This window comes from Harpia harpyja, chromosome 3 (assembly GCF_026419915.1).
Source record: "Harpia harpyja isolate bHarHar1 chromosome 3, bHarHar1 primary haplotype, whole genome shotgun sequence".
In the NCBI taxonomy this organism is placed as follows: Eukaryota; Metazoa; Chordata; class Aves; order Accipitriformes; family Accipitridae; genus Harpia; species Harpia harpyja.
In genome coordinates, this window is record NC_068942.1 from 9288879 (window position 1) to 9301592 (window position 12714).

The window sequence follows — 12714 nt, forward strand, 5'->3', positions numbered from 1 at the left end:
TGTGGCCACCCTCCTGCCCATGCCCACAGCTTGGTCAGAGCTAGTTGCAGGCAGCTGCAGGTGAATCACGCTGGTGGGCTCCACTGGATGCGGCAGCACAGCGGCTGAGCGCTGCAGCTGGACTCCTCTTGTGTGTGGCTCGTGCCACAGCAGGGGAGTAGGACAAGCTGCGAGCTTATCCTGCGCTAGAGACTGCAGAAGTTGCAGACTTCGTAAATATTAAGGAGAGCTGTTTCTTAGGTAGATCACTTTTCTAAACCCATAGCAAGAATCTATTAATCTAAATAGAGTGCGAATGAAATCAAGAAACTCCATTAGTACAAAAGCAACTGCACAGACGTTTATATAAAACTTGGATGCAAAAGAAAACATATGTACTATTTTACATCACTCTGAACTCTAGGTCACGTGTTGAAACAGTTCTGAAAGGTATAGGCAAAAGATTAGCATATAATCTAATCTATTATATTCTAATCGGCATTTGGTTTGGTAAATAACAAATATAGTTGTACCTCTTGCTACTATTTGGTATATTCTGCATGGTTTTTAAGATCTATGTCTTACATAATTCAAATATAAAAGTAGACTCCCTGAAGTTAAATTAATTATCCTGAATCCCTCAACTTTTCAGTATTTTAATTAATTTTTAGTTCCTGCCTTTAAACTCATGACATTTGCTTTACGGCAAAATTGTTACCATTTTCCATGCCTGTCCTCGACAAGGATGGACTGTGCTGTTCCAAGGGAAATGGAATAAGGTCACCTTATGGAAATGTTTGTCATATAATAAACATCATAGCAGGAGAGAGTAAAATAGGAGCATAAAAGTGACAGAAAAAAAATTGTCATCATTTGGCAACAGCTGAGAGGAGTAGAAGGAAGCATGTGGCATCAGGAGAGTGGTGCAAGAGGAAAAGGAGAGAACAGTGCGAAAGGAGGTGGAGTGGAAAGCTGGAAAAGAGTTCCCATTGTTCAAAAAGGACAGCATGTCAGCTTTGCATACCCCAGCAACAGGGGAAGGTCAACATCTATGTATTCACTGAAAGACAGACAACATGTTTAAGTCTGTATTTAAAACTGAATGTTGGCTGTAGATGATCCTACAAAGAAACTGTCAGAATGCAATGACGTACTTTTTCAAGCAAATGTCCCTGCAGCCCAGTGTGCTGACTTACAGTAGTCCTAACAGATGCTTGGGGAAGAGGAGGAACAGGGTGGGCATCCTAAAAGATTAAAAGATCAGAAGGCTGTTCAATCTGGTTTTAATTTCACGTTTCTTGGGATTTCAGTCACAGTTTTTGAATACTTGGACATGACGATGCTTCTGTGTCTAAGTACACCTATCATGCTCTCTCCTTTTTATTTCCTGATAAAAATTCAGTTTCTTGGTATGTTTTGCTTTTGTTAGAAAAAAAATTAAAGATATTATTTAGATAATAAGTGGTATCTCCTCTGAAAAGTTTTCATGTCTTAGATTTTGAAAATGGGGACACTTTCACTTTTTCTACCAGAGAAAAAAAAGAAGCTAACCAGCTTAACTTCAGCAAAGTATTGTGTCTTTTCATTCACAGCTTTTGGAAAGGAACCTGATACTTGGGTAACAGTAGTGCTAATGTGCTAATAAGGATTTAATATTCTAATTTCAGTTACATAGATTATATTTAGCCAACCTTGACCCAATGGATTGTGGTTTTCCTCTGTTTCATAAAATAGGGTATGATTCTTACGTACAACTCATTTTGAAAACAGAGTAAGCTATTGATCACTGTATTCATCCAGAGCTCAATGGAAAAGCACCTGCCAGTTGCTGTGTATTGTATATGCATATACACTGCCATCTGCAGAGTGGCCTAATGGAGGATTATGATGTTCCTTACGCCACCCATCTGGTGTATATCTAAAAATAATAAGACAATTATCTAAAATTATCTAATCTAAAAATAATCAGATAATGTTACTCAAGGTAATGCCTCAAGCACATTGACTACAACCACTGCCTACTGTGCTTCCTTATAAACATCAAGCTATCATTTAAAATACAGATGAGTCACATTATGCTCATTTTGGTTCTGTCTGCTTTAGAGGTGATCACGGCATGCAGTTTTGTTCTCCACGGCCTATTCTGTCATTAAAGACTCTAACATGTACAGTCTTTTTCCTTTCACCTATTTGCCATATTGTTGGGGAAGACAACCTCTATTATTCAAAGGATCCATCTATTGTTTGATGCTTGGGTAGGGAGCTGTGAGCAGTGGCGCTTGTGAAACATTACCACCCAAAATTACGACCTAATTGTATCCTGAGACTTAAACAGATTCTGTCCTAATGGATCACTTAGTACAGGCCCAAAGCTTGTCTTTGCAAAAGGCAGATGTCCTTAGTTAAAGACTTAGATGTTTCCCCCAACTTTATCACTATTCTACTTTTTTCCTTTGTGTGAATTGCTGAGTAGAGTTCTTTGGGTTTGATTTTTTTCGATACTATTTTCTTCTGAATCAATAATCAGTGGTAGTTTCTATTAAGTATTAGAGAAAGATAAATACTGAGCTAAAAGATAGCCTTAGTATGATTTAGCCAAATTCTTGTTCCTCTTTTTCATTTTCAGAAGTTATTTTCAATAGATTTATTTTTTATCCGAATTGTGTGCTATTTGTCTCTTCCTATGTTTCACAAAAAATATTTGGTGACCATATCCTGGAATTGTTGTTAGGGTTGAGTTGTCTCCCAGACAATCTACATGGCTGATTTTTCCATGAAAGACCTTAAGTGTGATTTCATATTTATTCTTGACCAAACTCTGTTGACTGATTTATTTCTTTCTTTAATGTGAAGTGAAACTTGACAGCATCACCATTGCTAGGCCATTGCGTGTTGGGGGGGGGTACCCACGTTCATCCTGTCCAGAGACAGGAGTCACCTGTGACAGTGCTTTGGCTCTCTGGGGGGAGGGTGGAGGACCGTATCATGGCTGATGTGGGCCAGCCATGCCACCCAGAGCGTAGGGAAGCAGATAATACTGGAAGTTGTAAATATAAGGTACTACTGGAGTATTTGCAAGTGAAATTATTTTTGCTTTCTCTAAAAATTTTCCAGGCTATGATCAGTTTTTCAGTAATGTCACTTCTCATACCCCCTACAGTCAAGGCACACAAAAAGTACTCTGGTGAAAGGAATGTTTAAAATGACATTTTATTGTTCAAGAGGAATAGTATTTATAAAAGGTTGGCAAGTAAACTTTCTCTGAACTGTGTAACGAATTGATATGACAGTGGACTTTTTCAAATGAAAATGAAATGTTTGAGAAGAGTAATTAAACTGTTCCAAGCGATGGGGAGGGTAAGGGAGTGAGTGCTTTCAGGGTATTAAAAGTTGAAGAAAAATCGCTGATAGGTCAGTGAGGAAAGCAATCATAGAATCATTTAGGTTATCTGAATTGGTTTAGTAAGCAGCTAACCCTTTTCTCATCCCCCAAATAATTAACAACCAATTCCATCCTTAATCTAATTTAAATTTGACAAAGTAAGACTAATTTATCAAACCTTTAATAATCTTGGGGCAGAATTATGAAATATACATATGCTTTGAACTTGATCCAGAAAATGACTTAATGCAAAAATAAATAGCTCTAATGCTGTTTCTTGGAAAGTATTAAAAATGAAAATTCAGCACTTGGAACTACTGATGTGATTGGTAATAAATAATATACCGTCTTGTGAGAAACTGTGCATGGGGCATTGATAAGTGATTTATAACTGAAAGATCAGGCTGAGTCCACTGGAAAATGGTCATAATGAGAAAAAGGCTGGTGATCTGCAATCTCCCATACGCTTGCAGAAAGTCACTGAGCTTGAAGAGAAGCTGAAAAGCAATTCTGACACTGGAGGAGCCATGAATAAGATTTTTTGCTGTTAGACTTACTCAGACTTCTTATATTCTGTTTAAGTTCAGGTTGTCCCTGGTGCAAGATTTGCTTGCCAGGTTAGACAATCCAGAGCAGAGTATTTACATGAGCTATATTGATAGTTTCATTGCTTTCAGTGAAGCAGCTATGTTAGTTTGATCTTGCTAATTCCTTTATGCTATAAGCTTTCCGCTAATCTGTTGGTAGCCTTTTGAAATGTCATTGATTTGGTAATCTTAGGCTACACCCGTATTGGTAAACTAGGCTGTGCCAGGGCCCAGGCCCAGGCCCCGCAGGCAAATTGTTAAACTCTCCGTGTCCTCCCTGTGGCCCAAAGCAGCTGCCATGCTCCCAGACAATCCTCAGGCACGCTTCAGGAGTTAGGGACTTGGCCAGCCTAGCTAATGATCCCACTAGGCGTTTGGATGGAGCCTTTTTTATTCTTTGTTTTTGATGTTTTACTTGTGTATGACCAGACTGTGCCAGTTGTGCTCAGGGCCAGAGAGCAGCCAGCAATGGCCCTCTTCAGCTCCCTGGCCTGAGAGGTAGCGAGCGAACTACCAAAACACACCAAAATGTTCTGCAACCTGTAAAAAATCCGTTGACAGCAAGTAGCAAGTCCTTTAATGAAAAACGTTGTCATGTAAAAAAGATGTCCAAAGCCAAACAATATTTGATAGAATGATATTAATTTGCTGATTCCTAAATGCAGCTCCATATAAGGTAAATTTTATTATGTCAATTCATTCCATAAATATATTAGAAGACATTATTCATTATATCCTCAGATAATAGCTTGAAGTAAGTTGAGATAATAGCTCAAAGTTGTAGTGCACAGCAAATAAGTCAAGTCCTGGCGGAATAGAAAGATAAATCAAAATCTGAAGTTTTAACTGATGTGTGCACTCATACACTTTGGAGATCCTTTAGGCTACCAATGGAAGATATGCTGAATCTTTAAAAATTGCATTCAGTAACTGACTATTATGGGAAAATAAAGCTCAGTCAGCAACAGCTGTGTATAGGAGAAACAATATTGTCTGGTACATTTCTCTCTCACTCCATCTTACATTATTAAGGATATTCTCCTTTGGTTTATACCACAAAGTAATTTAGGCCACAGTTATTAAAATGCACATTTTTCTTTCTCCAAGCTGCTTTTAAAAGGCAGAATTATCAATTTGCATGGCAAGCCATGCTAACATGTTTTACCAACCACAATGTCTTAAGTCTTTAATTTTAGGAAAGCTGCATGCTGTATCATAGAGGGTACTGGCACATCCATTTTAAAATGAAGGAAGAGCATTCTGCTCTTTGTAACAGGCTGTTTAGGCACAAATAAGAATGATGATGTTACATTTTAAAATATATTTGGCTGCTTTATATGCAATACTGTGTTTAAAAGTAAGTGCTTTTAAATTCTTAATGCTATTGGAAGACAATACCAATTTAGGCATAAAGGAAGGACATTTTCTTTGAGGTGCTCTCGAGCTTTCTCTGATTTTAATACTGCTCCTGTTGGTAAGGTGTGCGAGGATAAGCATGGGGGTAGGTCTCACGGTCAGTGCCCAGATCTTTGCAGGTGATGACTACCTGCAGCAGACCTCCTGGATCCTCCACCTCACACTTGAGGAGTCCCTAAGAACATGCTAAGATGTAGGATGACCGAACTGAACAGACCTCCTTAAAGAGGTGGTGAGCCATTACAGAGCTTGTATTATCAATATAACTGCAACGGTGTGGAATGAAAGACTATTAATTAGCTTTTCTGAAGCACAGATGTTAATATTCAGTCTTGAGCCCCGAATCAGCCCAACTAAGGTTAGGGACGTGCCTAACTTTAGAAGTGCTGATCACTTTCTAAGTGTCTTCAGTGGTTTTATTTTGTTATACAGAAGTGGAAACACAAAAAGTATTGAGCACATTTAGCGTATTGAGCAATACTGAGTAATTCCAGTATCAGGAGCTACAGGGCTAGACAGGGGAAAGGGAGGTTTTGTTATGACCAGATTTTGGGTGCAGTGTGGAGCTGGAAGGAGTGGATCAAGAAAATAATAATTTTGGGAGGGTACTTGGATGACACAAGCTTCAGTGGGAGAGAATTTGACAGTAAAACCTCAGGGGAGGTGCAGACTTGACATTAGGAAACACTTCTTTACCAAGAAGCTAGTCAAACACTGGAACAGGCTTCCTATAGAGAGGTGGTTGATGCCCCAAGCCTGTCAGTGTTTAAGAGGCATTTGGATAATGCCCTTAATAACATGCTTTAACTTTTGGTCAGCCCTGAAGTGGTCAGGCAGTTGGACTAGATGATCATTTTAAGTCCATTCCAGCTGAACTATTCTATTCTGTTCTATTCCAAAAGAATTGGAAAGGAATTGGAAGTAGAGGGGGAAAAGCAAGAGGTTTTGGGGGAGCATTGTGGGAAAAGGAGATCGAGTTTGGTTGGAAGTGGCAGTGGGTGACATGGCCAGAGTTTTAGGAGAGGGAAACTTTGGGAGGCAAAGCATTGGCACTCTGGGATAGGGAGGATTAGATTTGGGAGGAATTGGGACAAAATAAGTAAAGCCAGGGGCTTTAGGGGAGAGGAGTTTTGGGGAGGAAGACTGGAGAGATGGAGGTTCTATGGCAAAATGGACCCTGAGTCGAGATCAGCTGCCAGGGGCCCTTTCCCTCTCCCAGATATATGCATGGTTTTGAAGTATATTTGCCCTGACTTTTTGCCTTCATAAAGCCCTATGTTTCAAATTTTGGGGACCTATTTTCTTAAAACAAACGCCAAACAGCTTTAAGATTCTGATTTTCCTTCAATTCCAAAGTTAACTAACAATCACAGCACTCATATTCCGTCCTTGATTCTCTGTTTCCCCACTCCTCCTACATAGAAAGGCTTTGGAGCTTAATTGAGAGCTGTAGCTGTGACAGCTTTTATGCTTTCCTTTTACAGACTCATTTTGGGGCACATTGGTTTGTGTGTCCCGCTGTGTAAGTTCCCACACCAGGCTAAGATACATCTGGGAACCTGTTATAACAAAAGCTCTAGTAGAACTGGGTCAAATGCGTTTAAGTAAATACACTAGAGATATAACACAGTAAAAGAGATAATAATTTAAAATAATGTAATACTAAAAATCTAATAGTCTGCAAGACAATTAGGTGTGAAGTCCTCTTGTTAATATTGAGCAACTAATGAGTTCTTTTGAGTTATCCCCATGCATTATTTGATGTCAGGTATGAAGGAAGTGTGTGGGCAAAGATAAGCCCATACTTGCACTTTACAATATGAGCTGTAAGATAAGGAAGAAGTTGTGTTGATGGCTTCCTGTGCCAAATTTGGGCCCTCCTGTATTAGTGTATAACACAGTAACTCTCTGATAACATGATTTTTCACTTTATTGAGATTGGTACTTTGAAAATGTTGCAGCTTAGTCTAATTGTATCCATAGAGTGGGGCTGTAACAGTTGGCACAGTGAGGGTCGTCTGAAATCTGCATTGAAAGTTACTTTTTGTCCCTTCAAAAGCCAGTTTTCAGGTCTTAAACTTCTAAGTAAAATAAGACTAACACCACAACTGGTTGCTGAGGACCCTAAAGTTGAAAGTAGGATTATGGGGTAAAATTTATTCATTAAACGTTACTGAGTAGACTGAAAAATACCTGAAGCATTTCCCCCACTTTAGCCTAAAAATAGCCAAATCAGTTTAGAGGAAATCTTGAGAGGTAGCCAAAAAAAAAAAAAAAAGAAAAAAAAGAAAAAGAAGCTTGTATGCCAGGTATCTGTTCAAATCTTTGTTAAAGTAAAAATATTAGAGGCAGTTTTCAATGCAGCCTCAGTTTTATAGCTATGATAGGCTGCTTCCCAAAAAAAGATGGTCATTTTTGTAACCCTATTTTTACACTTTTTCATATAGATACATTTCCAATGTGTTTAAACAATAAGAGCAGGCATCAAAAACAGATGAAAGAAAATGAAGTATTTGTTTTCAGTCTAATTTTTCAGCACTTTTGTGCAACTCTTTTTTTAAGCTCAAGCAGTTTTGCCTACTGCTATTCTAAGTGTTACAAGGCTGCTCTGGAATATTTTAAATAACTCTTTTGAACACACAGGAAATATTTGTTGTTAGTAATTTGTTGAATGATCAGGCTAGTAAAAATATAACATATGATTAATCTGGGAGACAAGTAGTATTTCTTTCAGCTGGCTTAACAAGTAGGACAAAATCCCCATTCCAAATGCATGCCCTTGTAAATGTGAGTGAATTACAGCAGAAATAGTTTTCTGATTGTGTACATTGCATGAAGGGATATTAAAAGTATTTGAAGGCACAGCTAAATCATTCTGCAATTCAAGCACTGAATTTAACATGAGTGGAATACTTAGTGCTATTTTAACATTTTGTATCGTTTCCCGAGACTTGAATGGAATGTCTTTTTCCGACTTGCAATAGTGTTTATTACTCAATTATTCAATGCTTGCGAGTATAATCATAAAATATAAGCAAAAATCAGCATATTTTTCTTTTTAGAAAACACTATATTGGATTTTTTCTTTAAAAACACTATGGTTGGGGAAGGGCTGTAATTGCTATGTATTTTAATCATCGATCTAGTACCTTTCAGTGTCCAGCTACAGGAATTCGTGTTTGTCCTACCTTTTAGTTGAATGAAAGCTGTCCCTCAATAGAGGGAGTGTCTGCTTGCCAGCTGTCACCAAAAGTCCCTGCTTTCTTAACTCAGAGGTGCTTCTTTTGCAGCAGGCATGATTCACAGGAGTGCTCAGCAGGCATTTCAGAAGAGTTCGAAGTAGGCAGCCCTCTCATTCATAAACCCTTTTTTGGTGGCTTTTGGACTTTTTAACATACTGAAAAGCTGAGTTGAATCATATGTTGGCTACTGACTGATGGATCTGCCTTCTGATTCAGTTCCAGGAGAGAATAATTTTTTGTTTCCCAGCAGAAAATGGCTCTGTATGAGAGGTGGAAGGGGATTGGGGATTCTCACTTGTTTAACCCTTGTGTTCTTATTTATCTGTGTAAAAGAGGAGCATGAAATTTATTTGACATGTCTCTCTAATGGGATGAGCTTTTCTGGAGGGTAGAAAACAAATTCCTTTATGTTCTGTAACCAGTAAAAATTGCTTCTTAGGAGAAAAAGTTACAGCATTTTCCCATGTTCATTATTCATATTCTTATAGCAAAACTCAGATTTCAGAACAGGGAGACAAGCTTCCTAGAAGATCTTGCAAATGCCTTCATATCTGTTACCTGTTTTTCTACTTCTGTGAATGTACGGGTCAGATATTGTATCTGTGAATTTTTTCCAAATTAAGGAATGATAAGTAAGTCCAAAGTATTAGTGTTTCCTGGAATCCAAGAGAATAATCACAAATCAAGACCTTTTCTTTCTTTCTGTTACCACTTCTGAATCTATTAATTCAAGTGTTGGATTTGGATGATTTGAAAATTCTATCTTTTAAACACTGGTTCCATGCCTGTGATAGTCCCATACCAGACTTTCAAAGATGACTCTGCAGTGCTTTATTGAATCCATATTTTATCTCTTGTTTTTATCTTGTTGATATAATTTATCTCTTATGCTGATAGTTATTTCAGCATAAACAGTTCTTTGTTATCAAAGGAAGAAAACCTTGCTTTTGGAGTATATTCAGTCACTGCTATAGCCCTTGGGAGAAAGGGAAAAAAAAAAAAAAAAGATAAAATTAAGTATCAATCCTGAAGATGACAGTGCAGGGTGTAAATTATCATCATATCCCTTGGTTGAGGCAGATTCATCTTTTTTACAGTCACTGTTTCGTTTTGACATTTCTCTGATGTGAGACTTGTAACTACATCTTAAGAGTGCTTCTTAAACACCATTAGAGAGTTACATTATTGTGCTATCTCAAAATGCAATATCAGAAAAGTTATATACTTCCATTAATTTATATAGACAACTCTAATTGTCATGTTCCCTGCACCCTAGTTTCAGAGATATTTCAAACCATTTTTCAAAATTTAATGCAAAATACTTCAGAATTTAGATATCAAAGCTATAATTGGCTCCGTGGCCTTGAATTTTATTTGCTACGATATGGGAAATACTTTTTACTTCTGATTCTTTTCTGCATGTAGCCAAAATCTTATGAGACTAGTTTGTCTACAGCTTTTGATCCTGCTACATGGAATGTATTCTTTGAGAGCTGCTTCTCTGCCTGATTTATTTCAGTTTAATATGAGTCTGTCAACTCTAAGGATGAGCAAGTTTCTGAGATAATATTAACTTCATTCAAATTCCAAGTCAGTCATGGCTCTAAACCTGAAATGAAAATCATTTGGCTGAAAATTTTAGTTTAGTGCCATAGAGAAAGCTAAGTGGGAATGCCAATGTTAGGGCATTGCTGCTCTGGAGGCAGTGATCCCATTCATTTCTATAGCATTTTTGACAATGACTTCAGGAGAGACAAGCTTTTCACTGAACTGCGGAACTTCTCTACGTTTAGAGGCACAAACTGTCACAAGGCACATCTCTTTCCAGGTGATTGTTCATTTTTTGCTGTACCCTTTATCATCCTTCAGGGACTGAGGGCTTGACATGCAGAAGGGCAGAACAGAAGGGCGTAGTACAAGTGAATGGGATTTCTGTTTATAAATAAGTTTAGAAGAAAGAAAAAATGTCAAGGAAAGGGGCACCCAGAATTAGTGGATATACGTGCCACAATCTCTTTTCAGGGAACTGGGGATTCTTGTAGGATGGGGATAACAAAATACCAGTATCTAATAAGAATCTGATGAATGTTCATGAATGTAAAACTCTCAGATGCTTTGATGGGTGGTAATCCGGACAGTCATAAGCCAATATTAATAGATGTGTGTGCAAAGTATATGCAAGCATGTAAAAAGCATACATAAATAGAGTAGTGAGCCTGACATATTAAGTGGAAAAAAATGAAACTGCATAAGCTGCATCATTATAAAGTACAAGGATTATAAAATTATTTTTCTGGAACTTCAGTCTCAGCTGTTTGCTTCACATAATGGATGCATGACTTGATTTTTATGATAGATCTTATAATGAAAGTGGTATTTCCTGTCCTGTATTTATTGGGCTGGCCCTTTAAAATGTATCTGAACTTCCTTAATGCATCCTTTTAAATTCACAGTTTAGGACTGCAGTATCTATAGACCAGAGTGGTAAGCGCTGCAGGAGTGTTGAAGAAGCTGGGAATTGGCAGCAGGTCAGCTATTGCTCTCCATAAAATAGTATCTTTATATGTGCACCTGAATTCAATCCTTGTCAGTTCTGAATTTTTTTTAAGTTGAGTGCACTTGTACTTGGCCTTTCACCCATCACTGCTGGGTATTTAACATGGCTGGGATGAGGACAGGATAAACCATCATTCCTTTGTAGTAGATCATTGCTTCTTCCCCTCTCCCTTCATATTTTCCTAGTCCCACTTTCCAATGTCTATTTCTTAAAAATTTTCACCCTAGTTCTGTTCAAGATTTGTCATTTCTTGGGAGACTCTTTTGTTCCTCTCCACAATACTGAGGTAGCTGAGAACCAAGAAGCTCATTGCTCTCAGCTGTGGCTGCTTCTCCACTGGGGGAAGGAGTTTCAGGCAAGGTCCTGCTCGTGCTAAGGAGACTTGGAACAGGGTGCGTTGAGTTTCTAGGCAAGAATAATGAATTATGTAATCCTGCTGGCACGGCAGTGCTACGTGGGAATAGAAAATGCATAGGAAAGATGGAATCTTTGGAGAATTTTACTGCCTAAATCCATAATGCAAATTTCAGAAGTGTATATTTTAGATTGCTGCTGAAATGTAAAAACAGAGCACTTTTAACACCAGGAGACAGCCTGTGCCATTACATAAATTTCAAGGACCTATATTATAAAAAGTAAGAGTTTCTTACTAATATGATTTTTAGGTGGTTGTTGTTATCCTTTTCATTGTTGTTGTTGTTTATTATTATTATTATTAGCGAGTAAAATAACTTTTTCTTGTTCTTTGCATTCCTGGCAGTGGCCAAACCATTTTCCTGAAACTCTCTAGAAATAAAATTTTTTCAAAAGGTAAAGAAATTGATCATGATGCAGCCATCTGTTGTGGAAAATCCTGACTGACTGGATTAGAAGTTTAGCAGTCACTCAGTTTAGGAATGGAAATGGCGGCCCACCCTAGCTGTAGGTATGGTGCTTTATCTACAGATTCATTATTTTCATGCCTTTTTCACAGCAAAAGAAATCTTTGAAGGACAAATATTTTTAATCCTGTTTACAAATCTTGTTCTGAATGTAAACCAGACCTGGGTTCTTGTCTTAAATTACTTGTCATTGCAATACCTGTAATACTAGGAAAGACTTCCAAAATCAAATCACTGATACAAGCTGACTTCATTGCAGTAAATCCTGCACGCAGCAAAGTGTATTTTAGCAATCACAGCTTTATAACTTTTTAATAGGCTTTTATTTATCTTAAATCGTGTTGTCGTGAACACTGTAGTCGCATATTTTTTTCTCAATTCATATTCTACTTGACATTTAACCACGCATTTTCTTTGCTGTTTTAATTTAAATATATCATTAGAACTTTTGATCAGTGTGAAATCCTTGCCATAAAACAAACACACAAACACACAGAGAATCACTGTTCAATTGAACATTGCTTCTTTAATCTGAATACCTAGTTACTAACCCTGTTATAATGAGCGTAATGGCTGTTAGTTTTGTTTCCATTAGAGCTGTGGAGAGGCTGGACTCTGGGTATTGTCTGAGTCCTGTTGGTCTGCTTTGGACAATGAACTTTGCATTCAA

General features: G+C 37.7%; 2 protein-coding genes across 2 annotated transcripts in view; one reads left to right on the forward strand and one right to left on the reverse strand.

Annotated features, from left to right (window-relative positions):
- COL10A1 (collagen type X alpha 1 chain) overlaps window positions 1-9435 on the reverse strand; it is a 42098-nt gene extending 32663 nt beyond the window's left edge. Inside the window, exon 1 of the mRNA XM_052781321.1 lies at window positions 8553-9435. The gene's annotated coding sequence lies outside the window, so the exon portion shown is untranslated. The remainder of the gene's footprint in view (window positions 1-8552) is intronic.
- NT5DC1 (5'-nucleotidase domain containing 1) overlaps window positions 1-12714 on the forward strand; it is a 151285-nt gene that overhangs the window by 50026 nt on the left and 88545 nt on the right. The gene's annotated exons all lie outside the window — the stretch shown is intronic.